This window comes from Arachis hypogaea, chromosome 10 (genome assembly GCF_003086295.3).
Source record: "Arachis hypogaea cultivar Tifrunner chromosome 10, arahy.Tifrunner.gnm2.J5K5, whole genome shotgun sequence".
Classification (NCBI taxonomy): Eukaryota; Viridiplantae; Streptophyta; class Magnoliopsida; order Fabales; family Fabaceae; genus Arachis; species Arachis hypogaea.
Genome location: NC_092045.1, coordinates 89,922,517 through 89,942,101, shown reverse-complemented (window position 1 = coordinate 89,942,101; position 19,585 = coordinate 89,922,517).

Below are 19,585 nucleotides of genomic sequence, written 5' to 3'. Positions count from 1 at the left end.
TTCATCCTCCCAAGTCTCATTACCAAATAACTTGTCATTTAGCTTCATGATCACTCCAAGGTACTTGGCAACTTGCTCTTTAGTGACATACTCATCCTCTTCAGAGGAAGAATACTCATCAGAGCTCATGAATGGCAGAAGTAAATCCAATGGAATCTCTATGGTCTCAGTGTGAGCCTCAGATTCCCATGGTTCCTCATTAGGGAACTCATTAGAGGCCAGTGGACGTCCATTGAGGTTTTCCTCAGTGGTGTTCACTGCCTCTCCCTTCTCTCCAAATTCGGCCTTGTTGATGGCCTTGCACTCCCCTTTTGGATTCTCTTCTGTATTGCTTGGAAGAGTACTAGGAGGGAGTTCAGTAACTTTCTTACTCAGCTGTCCCACTTGTGCCTCCAAATTCCTAATGGAGGACCTTGTTTCAGTCATGAAACTTTGAGTGGTTTTGATTAGATCAGAGGCCATGGTTGCTAAGTCAGAGTGGCTCTGCTTAGAATTCTCTGTCTGTTGCTGGAAAGATGATGGAAAAGGCTTGCCATTGCTAAACCTGTTTCTTCCACCATTATTGTTGTTGAAACCTTGTTGAGGTCTCTGTTGATCCTTCCATGAAAGATTTGGATGATTTCTCCATGAAGGATTATAGGTGTTTCCATAGGGTTCTCCCATATAATTCACCTCTTCCATTGAAGGGTTCTCAGGATCATAAGCTTCTTCTTCAGATGAAGCGTCCTTAGTACTGCCTGGTGCAGCTTGCATTCCAGACAGACTTTGAGAAATCATATTGACTTGCTGAGTCAATATTTTGTTCTGAGCCAATATGGCATTCAGAGTATCAATCTCAAGAACTCCTTTCTTCTGATTCGTCCCATTGTTCACAGGATTCCTTTCAGAAGTGTACATGAATTGGTTATTTGCAACCATTTCAATTAGTTCTTGAGCTTCTGTAGGCGTCTTCTTCATATGAAGAGATCCTCCAGCAGAGCTATCCAATGACATCTTGGACAGTTCAGACAGACCATCATAGAAAATACCTATGATACTCCATTCAGAAAGCATGTCAGATGGACACTTTCTGATCAATTGTTTGTATCTTTCCTAAGCTTCATAGAAGGATTCACCTTCCTTTTGTCTGAAGGTTTGGACTTCCACTCTAAGCTTACTCAATTTTTGAGGTGGAAAGAACTTTGCCAAGAAGGCATTGACTAGCTTTTCCCAAGAGTTCAGGCTTTCTTTATGTTGTGAGTCCAACCATATCCTAGCTCTGTCTCTTACGGCAAAAGGGAATAGCATAAGTCTGTAGACCTCAGGGTCAACCCCATTGGTTTTGACAGTGTCACAGATTTGCAAAAACTCAGCTAGAAACTGATGAGGATCTTCCAATGGAAGTCCATGAAACTTGCAATTTTATTGCATTAGAGAAATTAATTGAGGCTTAAGCTCAAAGTTGTTTGCTCCAATGGCAGGGATAGAGATGCTTCTCCCATAGAAGTCGAGAGTAGGTGCAGTAAAGTCACCCAGCACCTTCCTTGCATTGTTGGCATTGTTGTTGTTTTCGGCTGCCATGTCTTCTTCTTTGAGGATTTCTGTTAGGTCCTCTACAGAGAATTGTGCTTTAGCTTCTCTTAGCTTTCGCTTCAAGGTCCTTTCAGGTTCAGGGTCAGCCTCAACAAGAATGCTTTTGTCTTTGCTCCTGCTCATATGAAAGAGAAGAAAACAAGAAAATATGGAATCCTCTATGTCACAGTATGGAGATTCCTTGAGGTGTCAGAGGAAAAGAAAAATAGAAGGAAGAGGTAGAAAATTCAAACTTATCAAGGAAAGATGGAGTTCGAATTGTGCATTGAGGAGTAGTGTTAGTCCATAAATAGAAGGATGTGAGAAGAGGGGAAGAAATTTTCGAAAATTAAGTAAGAGATTTTAAAAACATTTTGAAAAAAATACTAATTGATTTTCGAAAACTAAGAGTGAAAAAAGAAATCAAGTGATTTTTGAAAAAGATTTTGAAATTAGAAATTAAAAAGATATGATTGAAAACTATTTTGAAAAAGATGTGATTTAAGAAGTCATGATTAAAAAGATATAGTTTTAAAAAGATATGATTGAGAAGATATGATTTGAAAAATAATTTAAAAAGATTTGATTTTGAAAATTAATGACTTGGCTAACAAGAAAAGATATGATTCAAACATTAAACCTTTCTCAACAGAAAAGGCAACATACTTGAAATGTTGAATCAAATCATTAATTGTTAGCAAGTATTTTTGAAAATAGGAAGAAATTGATTTTGAAAACATGTGATTGAAAAGATATGATTTGAAAAAGATTTGATTTTGAAAAAATTTTGAAAACTTGAAAAAAATTTGATTTGAAAACAAAATCTTCCCTCTTGTGCCATCCTGGCGTTAAACGCCCAGAATGGTGCACATTCTGGTGTTTAACGCCCAAAGCACTATCCTTTTGAGCGTTAAACGACCAACCAGGTACCCTGGCTGGCGTTTAAACGCCAGTTTGCCTTCCTCACTGGGCGTTTTGAACGCCCAGCTTTTTCTGTGTAATTCCTCTGCTGTATGTTCTGAATCTTCAATTCTCTGTATCATTGACTTGAAAAGACACAAATTAAAAATATTTTTGGATTTTTAATAATGAGGAATAATCAAAATACAACTAAAATCAAATAACAATGCATGCAAGACACCAAACTTAGCAGTTTGTATACTACTGACACTAACAAAGTGAGAATGCATATGAGAAACAACAAAACACTCAAGTCAAGAGAATTTAAAGATCAGAGCAAGGAAATCATCAAGAACATCTTGAAGATTAATGAAGACACATGAATGAATGCAAGAAGAATAGAAACATGCAATTGACACCAAACTTAACACTAGACTCAACAAGAGACATACAATATTTTTTTTTATGATTTTGTAAATGTTTTTTGGGTTTTTCGAAAATTAAGTGGAAAAGAAAATAAAGGTATCAAAATTCTTAATGAGAATTCCAGGAATCATGCAATGTTAGTCTAAAGCTTCAGTCTAAAGGAATTAGACATGGCTAGCCAAGCTTCAGCAGGACATTGCATTCAAGAGCTAAATTGATGAAAATCAATCAGCTTTGGTGATGATAAGAACATCACCTTGAAACACTAGAATTCATTCTTAAGAACTCTGAAGAAAAATACCTAATCTAAGCAACAAGATGAACCGTCAGTTGTCCATACTCGAAACAATCCCCGGCAACGGCGCCAAAAACTTGGTGCACGAAATTGTGATCATCAATGGCGCCATCAACATGGTACGCTCAATTGCAATCTCAACTCTTTATCACAACTTCGCACAACTAACCAACAAGTGTACTGGGTCGTCCAAGTAATAAACCTTACGCGAGTAAGGGTCGATCCCACAGAGATTGTTGGTATGAAGCAAGCTATGGTCACCTTGTAAATCTTAGTCAGGCAAACTCAAATGGTTATGGATGATATATGAATAAAGCATAAAGATAGAGATACTTATGTAATTCATTGGTGAGAATTTCAGATAAGCGAATGGAGATGCTTTGTCCCTTCCGTCTCTCTGCTTTCCTAATGTCTTCATCCAATCCTTCTTACTCCTTTCCATGGCAAGCTGTATGTAGGGTTTCACCGTTGTCAGTGGCTACCTCCCATCCTCTCAGTGAAAATGTTCTACGCACCCTGTCACGGCACGGCTAATCATCTGTCGGTTCTCAATCAGGTTGGAATAGAATCCAGTGATTCTTTTGCGTCTGTCACTAACGCCCAGCCTTTAGGAGTTTGAAGCTCGTCACAGTCATTCAATCATTGAATCCTACTCAGAATACCACAGACAAGGTTTAGACCTTCCGGATTCTCTTGAATGCTGCCATCAATTCTAGCTTATACCATGAAGATTTCGATTAAGGGATCCAAGAGATAAACATTCAAGCCTTGTTTGCTTGTAGAACGGGAGTGGTTGTCAGGCACGCATTCATAAGTGAGAATGATGATGAGCGTCACATAATCATCACATTCATCATGTTCTTGGGTGCAAATGAATATCTTAGAACAAGAATAGGCTGAATTGAATAGAAGAACAATAGTAATTGCATTAATACTCGAGGTACAGCAGAGCTCCACACCTTAATCTATAGTGTGTAGAAACTCCACCGTTGAAAATACATAAAAACAAGGTCTAGGCATGGCCGAATGACCAGCCTCCCAATGATCTAAGAACTAGGCGTCCAAAGATGATCAAAAGATCTAAAATGATCCAAAGATTCAAAATGATCAAAAGATGAAAAATACAATAGCAAACGGTCCTATTTGTAGAGAACTAGTAGCCTAGGGTTTACAAAGATGAGTAAATTACATAAAAATCCACTTCCGGGCCCACTTGGTGTGTGCTTGGGCTGAGAATTGAAGCATTTTCGTGTAGAGATTTCTCTTGGAGTTAAACGCCAGATTTTATGCCAGTTTGGGCGTTTAACTCCCATTCTTGTGCCAGTTCCGGCGTTTAACGCCGGGCAGTTTTGAGCTGATTTGGAACACCAATTTGGGCCATCAAATCTCGGGCAAAGTATGGACTATTATACATTGCTGAAAAGCCCAGGATGTCTACTTTCCAACGCCGTTAACAGCGCACCAATTGGGATTCTGTAGCTCCAGAAAATACACTTCGAGTGCAGGGAGGTCAGAATCCAACAGCATCTACAGTCCTTTTCAGCCTCTGAATCAGAGTTTTGCTCAGGTCCCTCAATTTCAGCCAGAAAATACCTGAAATCATAGAAAAACACACAAACTCATAGTAAAGTCCAGAAAAGTGAATTTTAACTAAAAACTAATAAAAATATACTAAAAACTAACTAAAACATACTAAAAACATACTAAAAACAATGCCAAAAAGCGTATAAATTATCCGCTCATCACTCTTTAAAACCTTACTAAAGAAAAATTCAATGAAAAAAAACTTTAGTGAAGGAAAAAGAGTACAATATCCTTTGTGATGATGATTGCCTCATTAAAAACTTTGTCAAAAAAACCTCAATAAGAACAAAAATATGACCAATGAAAAAAGAGTACAGCCTCCCGCTCTTGTCAACATTACTTAATATCTCGAGATTGACGTATCCCAATTTGATGTACCAATCTTTCAAAAATGAATTTTGGAAGTGACTTTGTAAATAAATCTGCCAGATTATTGCTTGAGCGGATCTGTGGTACATCAATAGTTTCTTGATTTTGAAGGTCATGAGTGAAAAAGAATTTGGGAGAAATATGGTTTGTTCTATCACCTTTGATATATCCACCCTTAAGTTGAATAATGCATGTTGTATTATCTTCAAACAGAATAGTTAAAGCTATTTTCCTATCAGTCAGTCCACATGATGATAAAATATATTGAATTAAACTCTTGAACCAAAAACGCTCACAACTTGCTTCATGTATTGCTAGTATTTCAGCATGATTAGAGGATGTTGCTACTATCATCTGCTTTGTAGACCTTCATGATATAGCTATATCACTATATGTGAATAGGTATCCTATTTTAGATCTTTCTTTTTGTGGATCAGATTCATATGGATAAAAAAATTCCATATCAACTGTTCCATGAAGATATCAAAAAATCTGTTTGATTCCATTTCATTGTCTTCTGGTTAGATATGAACTATGCCTTGATAGTAAATTCACAGTAAATGATATGTCAAGTCGTGTATTTTTAGCAAGATACATTAGTGCTTTAATGGCACTGAAATATGGTACTTCAAGACCAAGACTATTTTTATTTTTTTCTTTAGGATGGAATTGATCATTTTTCACATCCAAAGATCTTACGATCATTGAGGTACTTAATGGATGTGACTTATCCATATAAAATCTCTTCAAGATTTTTTTTGTGTATGTTATTTGAAGAATAAATATTCCATTATTTGTATGCTCGATCTGCAGGCTGAGACAAAATTTAGTATTTCCAAGATCTTTCATCTCAAACTCTTCTTTTAGAGCTTTTATAATTGTTGGAATCTCTTCAAGGGTTCCAATGATATTTAAATCACCAACATACAACAATTATAATGAATTCAGATACAGATTTCTTTATGAAAACACATTGGTAGATATCATCATTCTTGAATCCGTTTTTGGCGAGATACTTAGTAAGACGATTATACCACATTCGTCCACATTGTTTTAGACCATATAAAGATCTTTGCAATTTGACTGAGTATAACTCCTACAAATACTCATTGGATTGTTAAGATATCTTTAGTCCTTCAGGGATTTTTCATATAGATATCATGATCTAATGATCCGTATAAATAAGTTATCACCACATCTATTAGATGCATATGTTGTTTATGGTATGCAGATAAATTGATCAAATAACGGAATGTTATTGCTCTACTATAGGGGAATATGTTTCTTCATAATCTATACCAGGCCTTTGTGAAAAATCTTGTGCCATAAGTCGAGCTTTGTAGCATATAGCTTCATTTTTCTCATTCTATTTTCTTACAAATACCCATCTGTGTCCAACAGGTTTTACATCTTTTGGTGTACGGACTACAGGTCCAAGGACTTTACGTTTTGTAAGTGAGTATAACTCAGTCTTCATAGCTTCTTCCCATTTTGGCCAATCATTCCTTTGTTGATATTTTTCGACTGTTCTTGGTTCAAAATCCTTACTTTCATGCATGATGTGTAATTCCACATTATATGAAAATATTTCATTGACAATTATTTTATTTTGGTTCTATTTTTCTCCTGTAAAGACATAATTTATTGAGATCTCGTCATTTTCATAATTTTTAGGTACTTGAACATCTTCTGACGCCAAAATTATATTAGAATTTTAAACAACTGCATGTGTCTTTACTATGTCTTTACTTTTTCAACAGAAATAGTATTAATCTCTTTTCATTTTCGAGAATTTTTGTCTTTAGAACCGACAGACCTACCACGCTTCTAACGTGAATTTGTTTCGGTGGCCATTTGTCTGACTGTGACATCAACTCAAATTGGGACATTTTTAGTTGGTATATAGGATTTAGTTATCTTTTTGTATCAAAAAATGCATCAGGAAATTCATTTGCTACTCTTTGCAAATATATAATCTTTTGAACTTTTATTTCACATTGTCCTGATCGAGGATCTAAATGAATCAAGGATGATGTATTCCAATTATGTTCATTTTCAAGAAGCTTATTTTCTCCCTCTAATGTTAGAAATTTTGATTTGTCAAAATGACAATCTGCAAATCGGGCTTTATACATGTCCAATTTGTATCTCAAGATACCTCACTAGAGGGAGGATCACATCCAACATATATCTCCAATTTTTTTGGGTTACATTTTGGTGCGATAAAGTGGGGACAATTGGAACATATATTGCACACCCGAATATTCTCAAATAGAAAATATTTGACTGCTGGCCAAAAGCTAATTGCAGAGAAGAGAATTGGTGGTAACTTGTTGGCCTTAAGCGAATAAGTGTTAAAGCATGTAAAATGGCATGTCCAAGCAGAGGTTGGGAGATTTGTTCTCATAAGTAAAGGTCTAGCAATCAATTAGAGATTTTTAATAAGTGACTCTGTTAGTCCATTTTGTTTATGAAAATGAGGTACTGGATGTTCAACACTTGTACTATTGGCCATACAATAAGCATCAAAAGCTTGAGAGGTGAATTCACCAGCATTAGCAAGACGAATTATTTTGATTGAATTTTATGAAAACTGTGTTTTTAATCGAATAATTTGAGCAAGTAATCTCACAAATGCTAGGTTGTGAGAAGACAATAAACACACGTGACCATATCGAAGATGCGTCTAATAGGACCACAAAATATCTAAAAGGTCCATATAGTGGATGAATAGATCCACATATATCGCCTTGAATCATTTTTAGAAATTCAGAAGACTCAAATCCAAACTTTATTGTTGATAGCCTTAAAATTAATTTTTCTTAAGAACATACGGTACAACAGAATTCACTAGATTGAAGAACTCTCTGACTCTTTAGTGGATGTCCATGGGAGTTTTCATAATTCTCCACATCATGGTTGTTCCAAGATGCCCCAATCGATCATGCCAAATTATAAATTCATTTGGATTAGTAAACTTCTAGTTTACAATGGCATGTGATTCAATTGCGCACTGATTTTAATATAATATAACCTAGAAGAAAGTAAGAATAACTTTCTAATATAACCTTTTTATTTGAATCATGAGTTGTGATATATAAGTACTCATGGTTTCCCTCATTCATTATTTCAATATGATATCTATTTTGGCGAATATCTTTAAAATTTGATAATTTTTTTTGCATTATTTATTATGAATTTTGTTCCTCCAGAAAATAAAATTATAGCTCTTTTTGAGCCTTCTATCACATTACTTGAGTCAATAATTGTATTAACACATTCTTTTTTTGGTACAAGATGCATAAAATATATACTACTTTTGAGAATGGTATGCGAACTTGTACTATCTGTAAGGCAAATATCTTCATTACATGTCCTTGCCATTTTCTTCAAAGATAAATAATAATAATAAGATCATAACATAAAATAAGTAAAGGTACATGCACAATAAAATTGTATTCGTGATTGGGACTATTTGTCTAAATAACAATATATATAAAAATAGTATTATATACTAAAACTTTTATTATTATTATTATTATTATTATTATTTTAGAACTTGACACATTTAGTGATTTTAAAATCTTTAAACATAAACATTAATATTTTATTAAATATTATTTATATACATCATACTTAAAATTCAAATACATAAGAGATAAAACTTAAAAGAATTCTCTTACATTATTTATTGACATAATTACTTTAATTTTTTATCATTGATTAAATGACCAATATTTTTTTCAGGATCCTCAAAGAAATTAGATAATTCATAATGAATGGTGTAATTTTCAGCAACATTTTTTGAAATAAAATTTGTCTCCTTTTCTTTGTCATATTTTTTCAAGGATGCTTGATAAAGATCAACTAAGTATCTTAAGGTACAATAGGTACACGACCAATAGCCATTTCTACCACAACGGAAATATTTATCCTTTATTGATTTATTTTGTTCATTATTTCTTTTTTTATCCTATTTTTGGTGAGATTCTTTCTTGTGAAATTTTTTTTTCATAATTTTTTTGTTACCAAAACCTTGCCATTTAACTCTCCTAGGGTTATAATTTACCATATTTGCTTTAGAAAATAGGGTGGTGCCAGCTAAGCGTGCTTTATAATTTCTTAAAAGCAATTTATTGTTACATTCAGTAACAAGAAAGTAAGAAATTAGCTCAGAATAATGTCCCTTGCAAATAAAAGAGCAACATAGCAGACAAAAGATGATTGACGAACTTGCTATGAAACTAGGAGATGGTAGATCAACTAGATTTTGGGAGGATACATGATTATAGTCGGAGAAGTTGAAAGACTCCTTTCTAGGGATGGCAATTCATACCCTACCCGCGGGTACCCAATCCGGTCCAACCCGTTCGGGTAGGGTAGACTACCCGACCCGCTGCGGGTAGGGTAAGGTAGGATATGGTCCGGGTATTCCTGCGGGTAGGGTAGGGGTACGGGCTTAGGGTGTACCCTACCCTACCCTATCTGCACCTCGTATATAACGCATATTTTTTAAAAATTAGGTATATAGTGAAGGAAGTGAGAGTTGAACCCACAACCTCCCTTACGTAATGATTTACAATAAGTGAACAACCACTAAACTAGTTAGTTAATTTAGTAATTTAGAGCATTAGTTTTTTATTTTTTATGTTATTAATATGTATAAAATTCGAAATGATTGAATTTTATATTTATTTTGAAAAAATTTGATATTTCTACGGGTAGAGTATGGTAGGGTAGTGTAGGGTTTAGAGTTTTAGGGTGCAGGTAAGATTAGGGTTGAGAGATTCTCAACCCGCAAGTAGGGTAGGGTAGAGTTTTAATAAAATTTTCAACCCATGGGTAGGGTTAGGGTAGGGTCCAAACTCTACCCTACCCTACCCATTGCCAGCCCTACTCCTTTCCGAGACTCTTCTTGATTTCAAATAACAAAGGATCCGTAATTGGAGACTGTGGATTTTGGGATGGAATAGAGTGAGTGTGGAATTTCCAATGGAGGAAGAAACTTTGCCAATGGAAAACTGACAGTTTGAATCAGCTGCTTGATATCTTGCAAGCTGTGAGATTGATTGCAAGCATACAAGATAGAGTGGTGCCAAAATTTGACAAGGAAGGTGTTTATACCACTAACTCATTTGTGCAGGTTTTGCAGGTACAGACTTTGACAGATGATATTATTAGCTACAAGTTCATAAATAGAATTTGGAAAGGACTAGTGCCTCCTTGAGTTGAGTTGTTTACTTGGTTTGTGTTACTAGATCGAGTTAATACAAAGGATCGTCTAAGTAGATTGGACATCATTTATTGGAGTGATAATGTTTGTGTTATGTGTAACAAGGAAATTAAATCTGTACAACATTTGTTTGTTATGTGTGAATATACTTGGCAGGTATGGTGTGCATGGATTACTCATCTGGGTCATGTTTGGAGCATCCCAAGTTCTATAAAAGAACACTTTGAGAGTTGGAGGACGATGTCTTTGAGAAAAGACGTGCGAAAAACATGGTTAGTGAGATTTTTCTCAATTATATGGAATATCTGGTTGTGTAGAAATGAATTCATTTTTCAGAATAAGGCAACAGATGTGGTGGATTGTGCTGCTAGGTCGTTTTGTTACTCTAAAGAATGGTGTGAAAGCTAATTCATGTTGTTGATGGCTATGTCGGAGATGACATAAGAGTTGCATTGTTTTACTTTTCTGATTTTTGTATGCTCCACTAAGTGTGTTGAGCTTGTTTCTTCTTTCAAAAAATTTTTTTTTTCTCGATACTGCTGTTGTAGGAGCATATTCGAGGAACGGAAGGTCGAGAAAGTTTTCTCTAACATGTCATTATCAGTTATCTTTTTCTCACATAATTTTATTCGTGAGGTAATTCGGAACATTACTGAATTGTATTCATTTATGAATTTAAAATCCTGTAGATGCAAGTATGTCCACTCATATCGGGCTTGAGAAAATATCACTGTCTTTTGATGATTATACCTTTCTTCAAGGTTTTTTCACATATCTGCAGAATTATTTATTGTGAGATATTCAATTTTCAATTTTTCGTCAAGATGACGACAAAGAAAGATCATGGTTTTGTCTTTATCCTTCTGAGATGCTTTATTTTTAACCTTAATGGTATCTCTAAGATCCATTGAATCAAGATAAATTTCGGCATTTAATATCCATGATAAGTAGTTATTTTCAGATATATCAAAAGTATTAAATTCAAGATGAGAGAGTTGATATAATGAAAATTTATTATCTATGGCATCCTAAATTTTGATTAGAATTGTGTACTGATAAAGTGTTGTAAAATAAATAAATAAATAAAATAAATAAATATAAAATAAAGAAGTGTAAATAAAAAAGGTTAAATTATACAGTTGGTCCGTACACTTTTAGTAAAATTACAAATTGGTCCCTACACTTTAAAAATTTGTAATTGAGTCCCTAAAAAGAATTAAAATTTGCAATTTAGTCCTTACTGTTCAAAAAGTGTTGATTTAATAGAATATTCTCAGCATATATGCTAAGAATATTTTGTTAAAATGGAGAATATACTGAGAATATTCTGTAAAATTAAATACTTTTTGAATGGTGGAGATAAATTATAAATTTTAATTTTCTTTAAGGACCCAATTACAAACTTTTAAAGTCTAAGAACTAATTTGTAATTTTACTGAAAGTGTAAGAACTAACTATATAATTTAACTAATAAAAAACTCTAATATTAATATTCACTAATATTATTATCTCAATATAACTTTTATATATATATATATATATATATATATATATATATATATATATATATATATATATATATATATATCAAGGTTGCGAGAACCGGACCGGTCAATGAACCGGTGAGGTTACTGGTTCAATGGTTTAATGGTTCGACCGGAGTTCAACTGGGATTCAACCGATTTAATTAAATATTAAATAAAATTATTAAAAAATTTAAAAATAATTTTAAATATATTAATTTAATAAAAAATCGTTAAAAAACCGTTAAAAAACCGGCCGGTTCGACTGGTTTACCGATTAACCGGCCGGTTCGACCGGTTTTTTACCGGTTTTTGAGCTTACCCGGACCGGTTAACTGACTGGTTCCCGGTTTTTCCGGTCCGGTTTTCAGAACCATGATATATATATATATATATATATATATATATATATATATATATATATATATATATATATATTCACTATATGTTGCAGCATACATCTATAGAGAGAGAGAGGCGTTTTATATTGATCTTGTGTATGCATTGTGTGTGATACTTTGACCCCAGCCGCCCATATTAAAAAAAAAAAATCAAATCGTTAATGGCATTCATATCACAACAATATGTGCTAATTTTTTTTTATATTGGTTAAATATAGATGTAATACTTTGTTATGGGAAAATTAGGTGTTTTTTTTTATATGGTGTTTTATTCAAATCGGACGGTCCGATTTGTTTGATAAAAAAATAAACTACAAATCGGAGGATCCGATTTGCTTGAAGAATAAAATAAACACGAAATCGGAGGGTCCGATTTGTATTTTTTATTTTTTTTAATTTGTTGAAATGAAAATCGGACGGTCCAATTTCAACATTAAATTTTTTTTTTATTTTTAAAATTACAAATTGGACCGTCGGTATTGTAATTTTAACTTTTTTTTATTTTTTTTCAAACTGAAAACGGAGGGTCCGTTTTCTGCTAATACCATATATATGTAAAATATCTCTCTTCTCCACATTATTGTATTACTACATTCTCTTCTCCATATAAAAAATCAAAAGCGACAATATGTATACAGTAAATTTTATGTGTATTTGACAAATTTTGTATGTATACTTAAATAATTATTTAAAAAGTGTATGCAAAAAATATCAAAATTCAATTTCTAAAATTTTGGACATTTAACAAAAAAGTTGCATAAAATCTATTTAACGTAAAATAATCAAATTTTAAAAATAAAAATATCTTATTTTTTAATTATTATATAAAAATAATTACATCAAAATTCGATCCTTAAATTTTTTTGAGAATATATATATATATATATATTGGATATTTTTATTATATTTAAAATATTTTTATTATTAATAAATTTAGAAAATATTTTCCAGAAAATTTGATAATTTAAAAATATAATAATATCACTCCCATTTTTATAGTGTAAATTTACGCATGATATTTTTTATTATATATTTATACAAAATTTATAAAAAAATATTTTGAAAATAAAAATGATAATATCCATTCTCTATTTTTAGTATTTACACGCAATTTTATATTGGTTACAAGAGGTGCTACCTGGCATTTACAGTATCCTAGTTGAAGAGGTCTATAACAGCAGTTCCTGCTCTGTTTAGCGAGAGTAGGTCCAAATAAAAAACATACATTCACCTAACCACAACAAAAAGCCTATATGACATAACACACATACATACCCCGTTTACTTTATTTTGTTTCATCTCTTGCCTTTAATATTAGTTTTCTCCCCCTTCCCTTCCCTTCATTGCGCCGGTATACTACTGCTCGTCTGCTCCTATTACTTACTTTCCAATTCTTTAGATATTTAGAGTAATTTACTTTGTTTACAAAATCTATGTAATTTGTTTCATTATAATAATGAGTCTATACTCTATATATGTCAATCCTATATTCCAATTAAATAATAAATAAATATAAAGAGCGGGGTTCCAAAAAGCTTGTTCTTCATTCCCTCCAGGCTTTTCATCAATCAAACTCTCTGCTTACAAACATCCCATCTGAATTCTTTTGAGGTTTGACTCAAATCAATTATCGGTTTAGTATCACTCCCTCTTCTCTCTTCTATTACCAAAAACTCCAACGATCGCTCTCTCCCAAAATAAACAAACATTCATTCTTGTTGCACTAGCTATTCTTTCATCTTCTCTTCTCCATCACTACTTAATAATGGTAATAGTGCAACGTCGTAGGAGACCTCTTCTGTTGTGCTTGATCTTGGTTCTATGCATATTGGGACATTGCCATGGATCAAGAACAACAAATTTATTCAAATTGAAGCCAAAGTCTGAGGAGATAAGAGGTCACTTTTTTGGGTTCTTGCCAAGAAGGATGCCATTTCCTTACTCATCTCCTTCAAGGAAACACAACGATATTGGTTTGCAAAGTTATTCTTCAACATCACCCTAATTATAAATTTATGGTCTCTTTTTATTTTTTATTTTTTTTTTAAATGACGAATGTACATGTTACATGGACATGCCTATAGGTTAGTTTAATTTGTCCGTCTATATTTCGATTATTGTAATGTAAGAACTACGAAGATACTTAGATTAGACTCGTCGGTTTTTTAGTCAAGATGACAATAGTGTTATTTAAGGTTGTTTAAGAGGCAAAGGATGTGATTGGAGCTAATAGATTTATGTTTCGTCTTTTTGGTTTAATTTAAAAGTTAATATCTAATTTTGTGTTCATCATGTGTTTGATTGTCATTTCCATGTACGTGTATGTATTAATAATACGGCATGATTTAATGGTTCTGATTATACGGAGTTAATCTTGTTATTTTTCTTTCGCTAATTGATTACCCTGACCTGAGGAATTAAATTACCTGAAATGTACTGAACCTGTGAAATCTGAGATTCTGAATGCAGAGCAATCTGATCGGATCCCACTGAATCAGGGTAAAGCTGATCTCACACCATTATCTGCCCCGGGTTGCGTGTATTCCTTCCTTCCTTTCTTTTTTTCTTTCTTTTTTTCTTCTTGATTTAATTTCCTCCGTATAGTCATTATTAGTTGATAAATTTGTAACCAACGCAGAGCTGATCTCGAATAATATTGCGATCACCAATGATTTCGACTAGCAATCAATTTTCAGAAAATTCTGAACTCATGTATCCTATTAAATGCTCATATATACGTTAATTTGTCTACTCAAGTTCGACGGAATGTATGTTAGCGTAAATTCATAAAAACATCTAAGAATAAATGAAAAATCAGGAAGATAAATTTAGGAAATTTTATTGTTAATTAGAAGGTAATCAGAAGATATATTCTAGTATAATATAATTAGGGCAAAAGTATCATCATCAGCTAGCTTACTTTGGATATGGACTAGTGATTGGAGTGTCATTGGATTCCACTAAAAAAGAAAAAAAGAAGACATTATGAGAAACACAAATTATACATAACCAGTCTTTTAGTCTTTCCACCGCCATATATAGCGGTATTTTCATCATTAGACTTCTCATTTCAATTTGTGTGGCTTCTCACTCGGAAATAATAAATAGATACTCCAATTATCTTTACAATATTGTTGCTGGATTTGTACGTAAAACAGCCGATCCATAACCCAACTATTCTAACTATAACGCAATTATCTTTAATTGAGCGTTAGCGTTTTTTTTTTTTTTTTTGGTCTTTCTTAGAACACAACACACCCACACACACTATACTGCGTTAACTTTAATTAGCGGAAGAAGATAGCGCATAACATCCATTTTTGCGGTGCACTAAGCTATTTCATTTAGCTTGACCAATAAAAAAAAAATATTTCATTTGGGATTTGGTTGCACAAAAGTTTACCCTCGTCGTCGGGCCATCAATTCCTGGAGGTAAAGATTTATTGTAATTGTTATGCAAATTTTTAATAAATTTGAGTTGGTTCGATATTTGTAATATAAGAGTAAAATTTATTCTTCTTTTATGGATATTAGTTTTTAAAATATACCAAAGGCCCTACTTTAAATAAAATAAAGGGTATAAAAAAAAATAAAATATAAACTAAAATTAAATTACTTAAATTTAAAATTACAAAAAATAGAATGAATGACTTAGAAGAAATAAATGCCTTCAACACAATCAAAAGATTTTGGAATGAAAATAATAATGTAGAATTTAAAGAGAAAAGAAATGACTTTGCAAAAAAAATAAATAAATTGCAAAAAGGAGAAATTACAAGACATTGAAAACAAATGTAAAAACATGGACTAAAAGATATAGAAGAAATTCTACATAAATAAAATCGAAACAGACTTAGAAATTTGTTGGGATGTGAGTGTGCAAGAATACTTTTTAAAAATAAATTTTAATCCATTGCTTCTTTTAAGCCTCCTTAATTTATAGACCAATCTGACCAATCTTATGCTACTAGATGCGTTATAAGACTAATCTGACCAATCTTATGCTACTAGATGTGACCTTTGAGAAGTTGATACGAAACGTGTAACCCATAGTAAGATAAAAAATAAAAAAAGGGATTCCTTTACCTCAATTTAATTTTCTGATGCAATAGTTAAGGGAATCACTCTACCTCACCTATTCACACCTAAGTTTCTCATAAAAAATTTCATTCATAAAACTTAATTTAGAAAGAGTAACAAAGAGTCTTTAAATAAGCTCCTAGAAGATCAACCTAGGAAAAAGCCAAATCTTCTTAGATATCTAATTTAAATTTAAATCTCTAAAAATAATTTAATTTAAATCAGATTTGATCTTTATTGGGTTAGATTAAATTTGATTTAAATTTAAACTTTCTAAAAATACTACTAAACAAATCAGAACTAAATCAAATCTTCTAACAAATCCTAACAACAAAACAAACTAAACATAAACTAAAAAGTCCTCCTGAACACGTATCAGAAGTCCAAAAAATGGTTGTTCCCGCAAAGTGCAGAGCCAATAACTGTCATTGTGTAGTACATCATCAATCTTAACATGTTATCTGCCGACCTCATTCTTTGACAAGTTTTGGCAGATCAAAACCCCTCTCTATCGATACCTTCTCTTCAAATTATCCTCTTTTGTAATTTGACCAATAGCACTACAATCTGCAACCTCATCGACTATTAAATTCTTCGACTAACAATAATCATCAAAGTTTAAATATCTTAACCAATAAAAAAAATGTTATACACTTATAGATGTATAAAAATTCTTTTGTTGTATGAAAAGAAATATAGAAAAATGTTTTTGCTCCAATTAATGCTTAGAGAGTTTTCGTGTTTTACAACATACATGAAAACTCAAATTTCTTTAAATCCAAGCAACTTCAAACCAAAGATACTAATAGATGATTGGATGTGGTCAATTAAATTATTATTTAATGATTTTTAACTAATTCACATGAGTGATAAATAAATATTAATTACCAAAATCGGTCTCAAAAAATTTTAAAAGCGAATATGTTAATCTTAAAAAAAATTAATATACAGATCAATTCTCAATATTTTTCTCCATCATACATAACAGTTAGTAGTTCATTTTCTAGCGTGACTCACTAATAGAGGCCTTATGCAGATTTTTAGCGAAATCCGGGTTAGTTCGATATCTAGTGATCTTGGAGCGAAACCTACTCCTCTTTATGAGTACCAATTTTGAGTTGGGCGCCAAAGATTCTATTTCTTGATCGAAAAGATAAAGAAAAACTTGAAATGTAAAAGAATATAAATGACTTGAAATTAAAGTTGATGAAAACAAATTAAATGGCTTCAAATTAAAGAAAAGCAATAAAATGCCTTCAACAATGTCAAAGGACTTTGAATTCAAATACAATGCAGAAATGTTAAGGGAAGACAAGAAAAATATTGCAAAAGAAAGTAAATTTGTAGGAAAGAAAAGATTACAAGGAATCTAAAAGGAATTTAAAAGAGACATGGAAGGAATGATAAACCACTATTTTATGGTTTATCTTATGATCAATTGAGTGGTTTTTATCAACTCTTTACCCACTTATTCATACTATTTGCATGAGTTTACGTTTTCCTTGCGGATTTTGTGCTATGATTGAAAACATGCTTCTTTTGTCTTATATTTGTTAATATTAATCATCTTTTATTACCATTAGATGTCGTGATATGTGTGTTAAGTGATTTCAAGGATTACAGGGCATGAATGGCTCAGAGGATCGAAAGGAAGCATGCAAAAGTGGAAGGAATACAAGAAGTTGAAGAAATTGCTAAGCTGTCTAGCCTAATCTCTTTGCACTCAAACGACTATAACTTGAGCTACAGATGTCCAAATGAGATGGTTCCAGTTGCGTTGGAAAGCTAACGTCCGGGGCTTCACAACGATATATAATTTGCCATAGCTTCCCTGACTCCAGGCGGCACGAACGCGTGGATCACGCGGTCGCATGACCTGGCAGGAACACAACCCACGCTAACGCGTGGACGACGCCTCCGCGTCACTCTTCCGTGACCTGTACGGACCAGAAAGCGTTGAAGTGATTTCTGGGCTGTTTTTGACCCAGTTTTCAGCCCAGAACACACAGATTAGAGGCTATAACGTGAGGGAATGCATCCATTCATAATCATGCTTTCATAATTCACTTTCCATGATTTAGATTAAGTTTTGAGAGAGGTTCTCTCCTCTCTCTTTAGGATTAGGATTTAAGACTTCTCTTAGTTTTAGGAGTAACTCTCGATCACAGGTTCAATGTTCTTTTACTTTATATTTATCTCTTATTTTCAGATACTTTAATGCTTGTATTAGTTATGTTGCCTATTTGGCTTATGCCACATTCATGATGATTTTCTTATTTAATGTTATTTGAGGTATTTCAGTTTAATATTACCTTCTTTTATTTATGCCATTGATTATTTCCAATCTAAAGATATTTTCATTCTAGTAGAATTCATTTACTTTTCCCTTTTGGTCTTGGTTAAGAAATCAGTAACTCAGGAGTTATCTTAGTTCAACATAATTGATAACTGTTATCTTTGCTAATTAAACTGAACTTCAATAAACCCAACCTTTTCTTAGGAAATAAATAGGATTCGAAGGTCAACTAATTAGTCCCTTGACTTTCCTTTGCTTTAGCAAAGGTTAACTAAGTGGAATTAAGATTCAACTTTCATTATTATTGATAAGAGTAACTAAGTCTGGACTTCCAATTTCTCATACCTTACCAAAGGATTTGCTTTACAGTATTTATTTATTTTATTTGTCATTTAAATTATTTGCCATATTTATTCCTCATTCTCAAAACCCCAATTTACAATCCCCATAACCAATAATAAGAACATACTTCCCTGCAATTCCTTGAGAAGACGACCCGAGGTTTAATACTCGGTTATCAATTTTAAGGGGTTTGTTACTTGTGACAACCAAAACATTTGCACGAAGGGATTTCTGTTGGTTTAGAATCTATATCTACAACGCGACTATTTTTATAAAATTCTTTACTAGCAAAAAATCCTAACGTCAAAATGGCGCCGTTGTCGGGAAATTGCAAAGTGTGCCTTATTATTGGTTATTGTAAATATTTTTGAAAAAAAAATTTTAGATTTTTATTTTAAAATTTTTATCTTATCTTACCTTATTTTTCAAAATTCAAATCTTTTTTTAAAATTATATCTTTTTAAAAATATTTTATTTTTGTTAGTTTTTATTTTTATTCTCTCCTACTACCATGAACTCTCACCCCTTTGGCTATGAGTCTGGTTACAATTATGTTGCAAGAAGAGAAAATTACAATGAGAACAG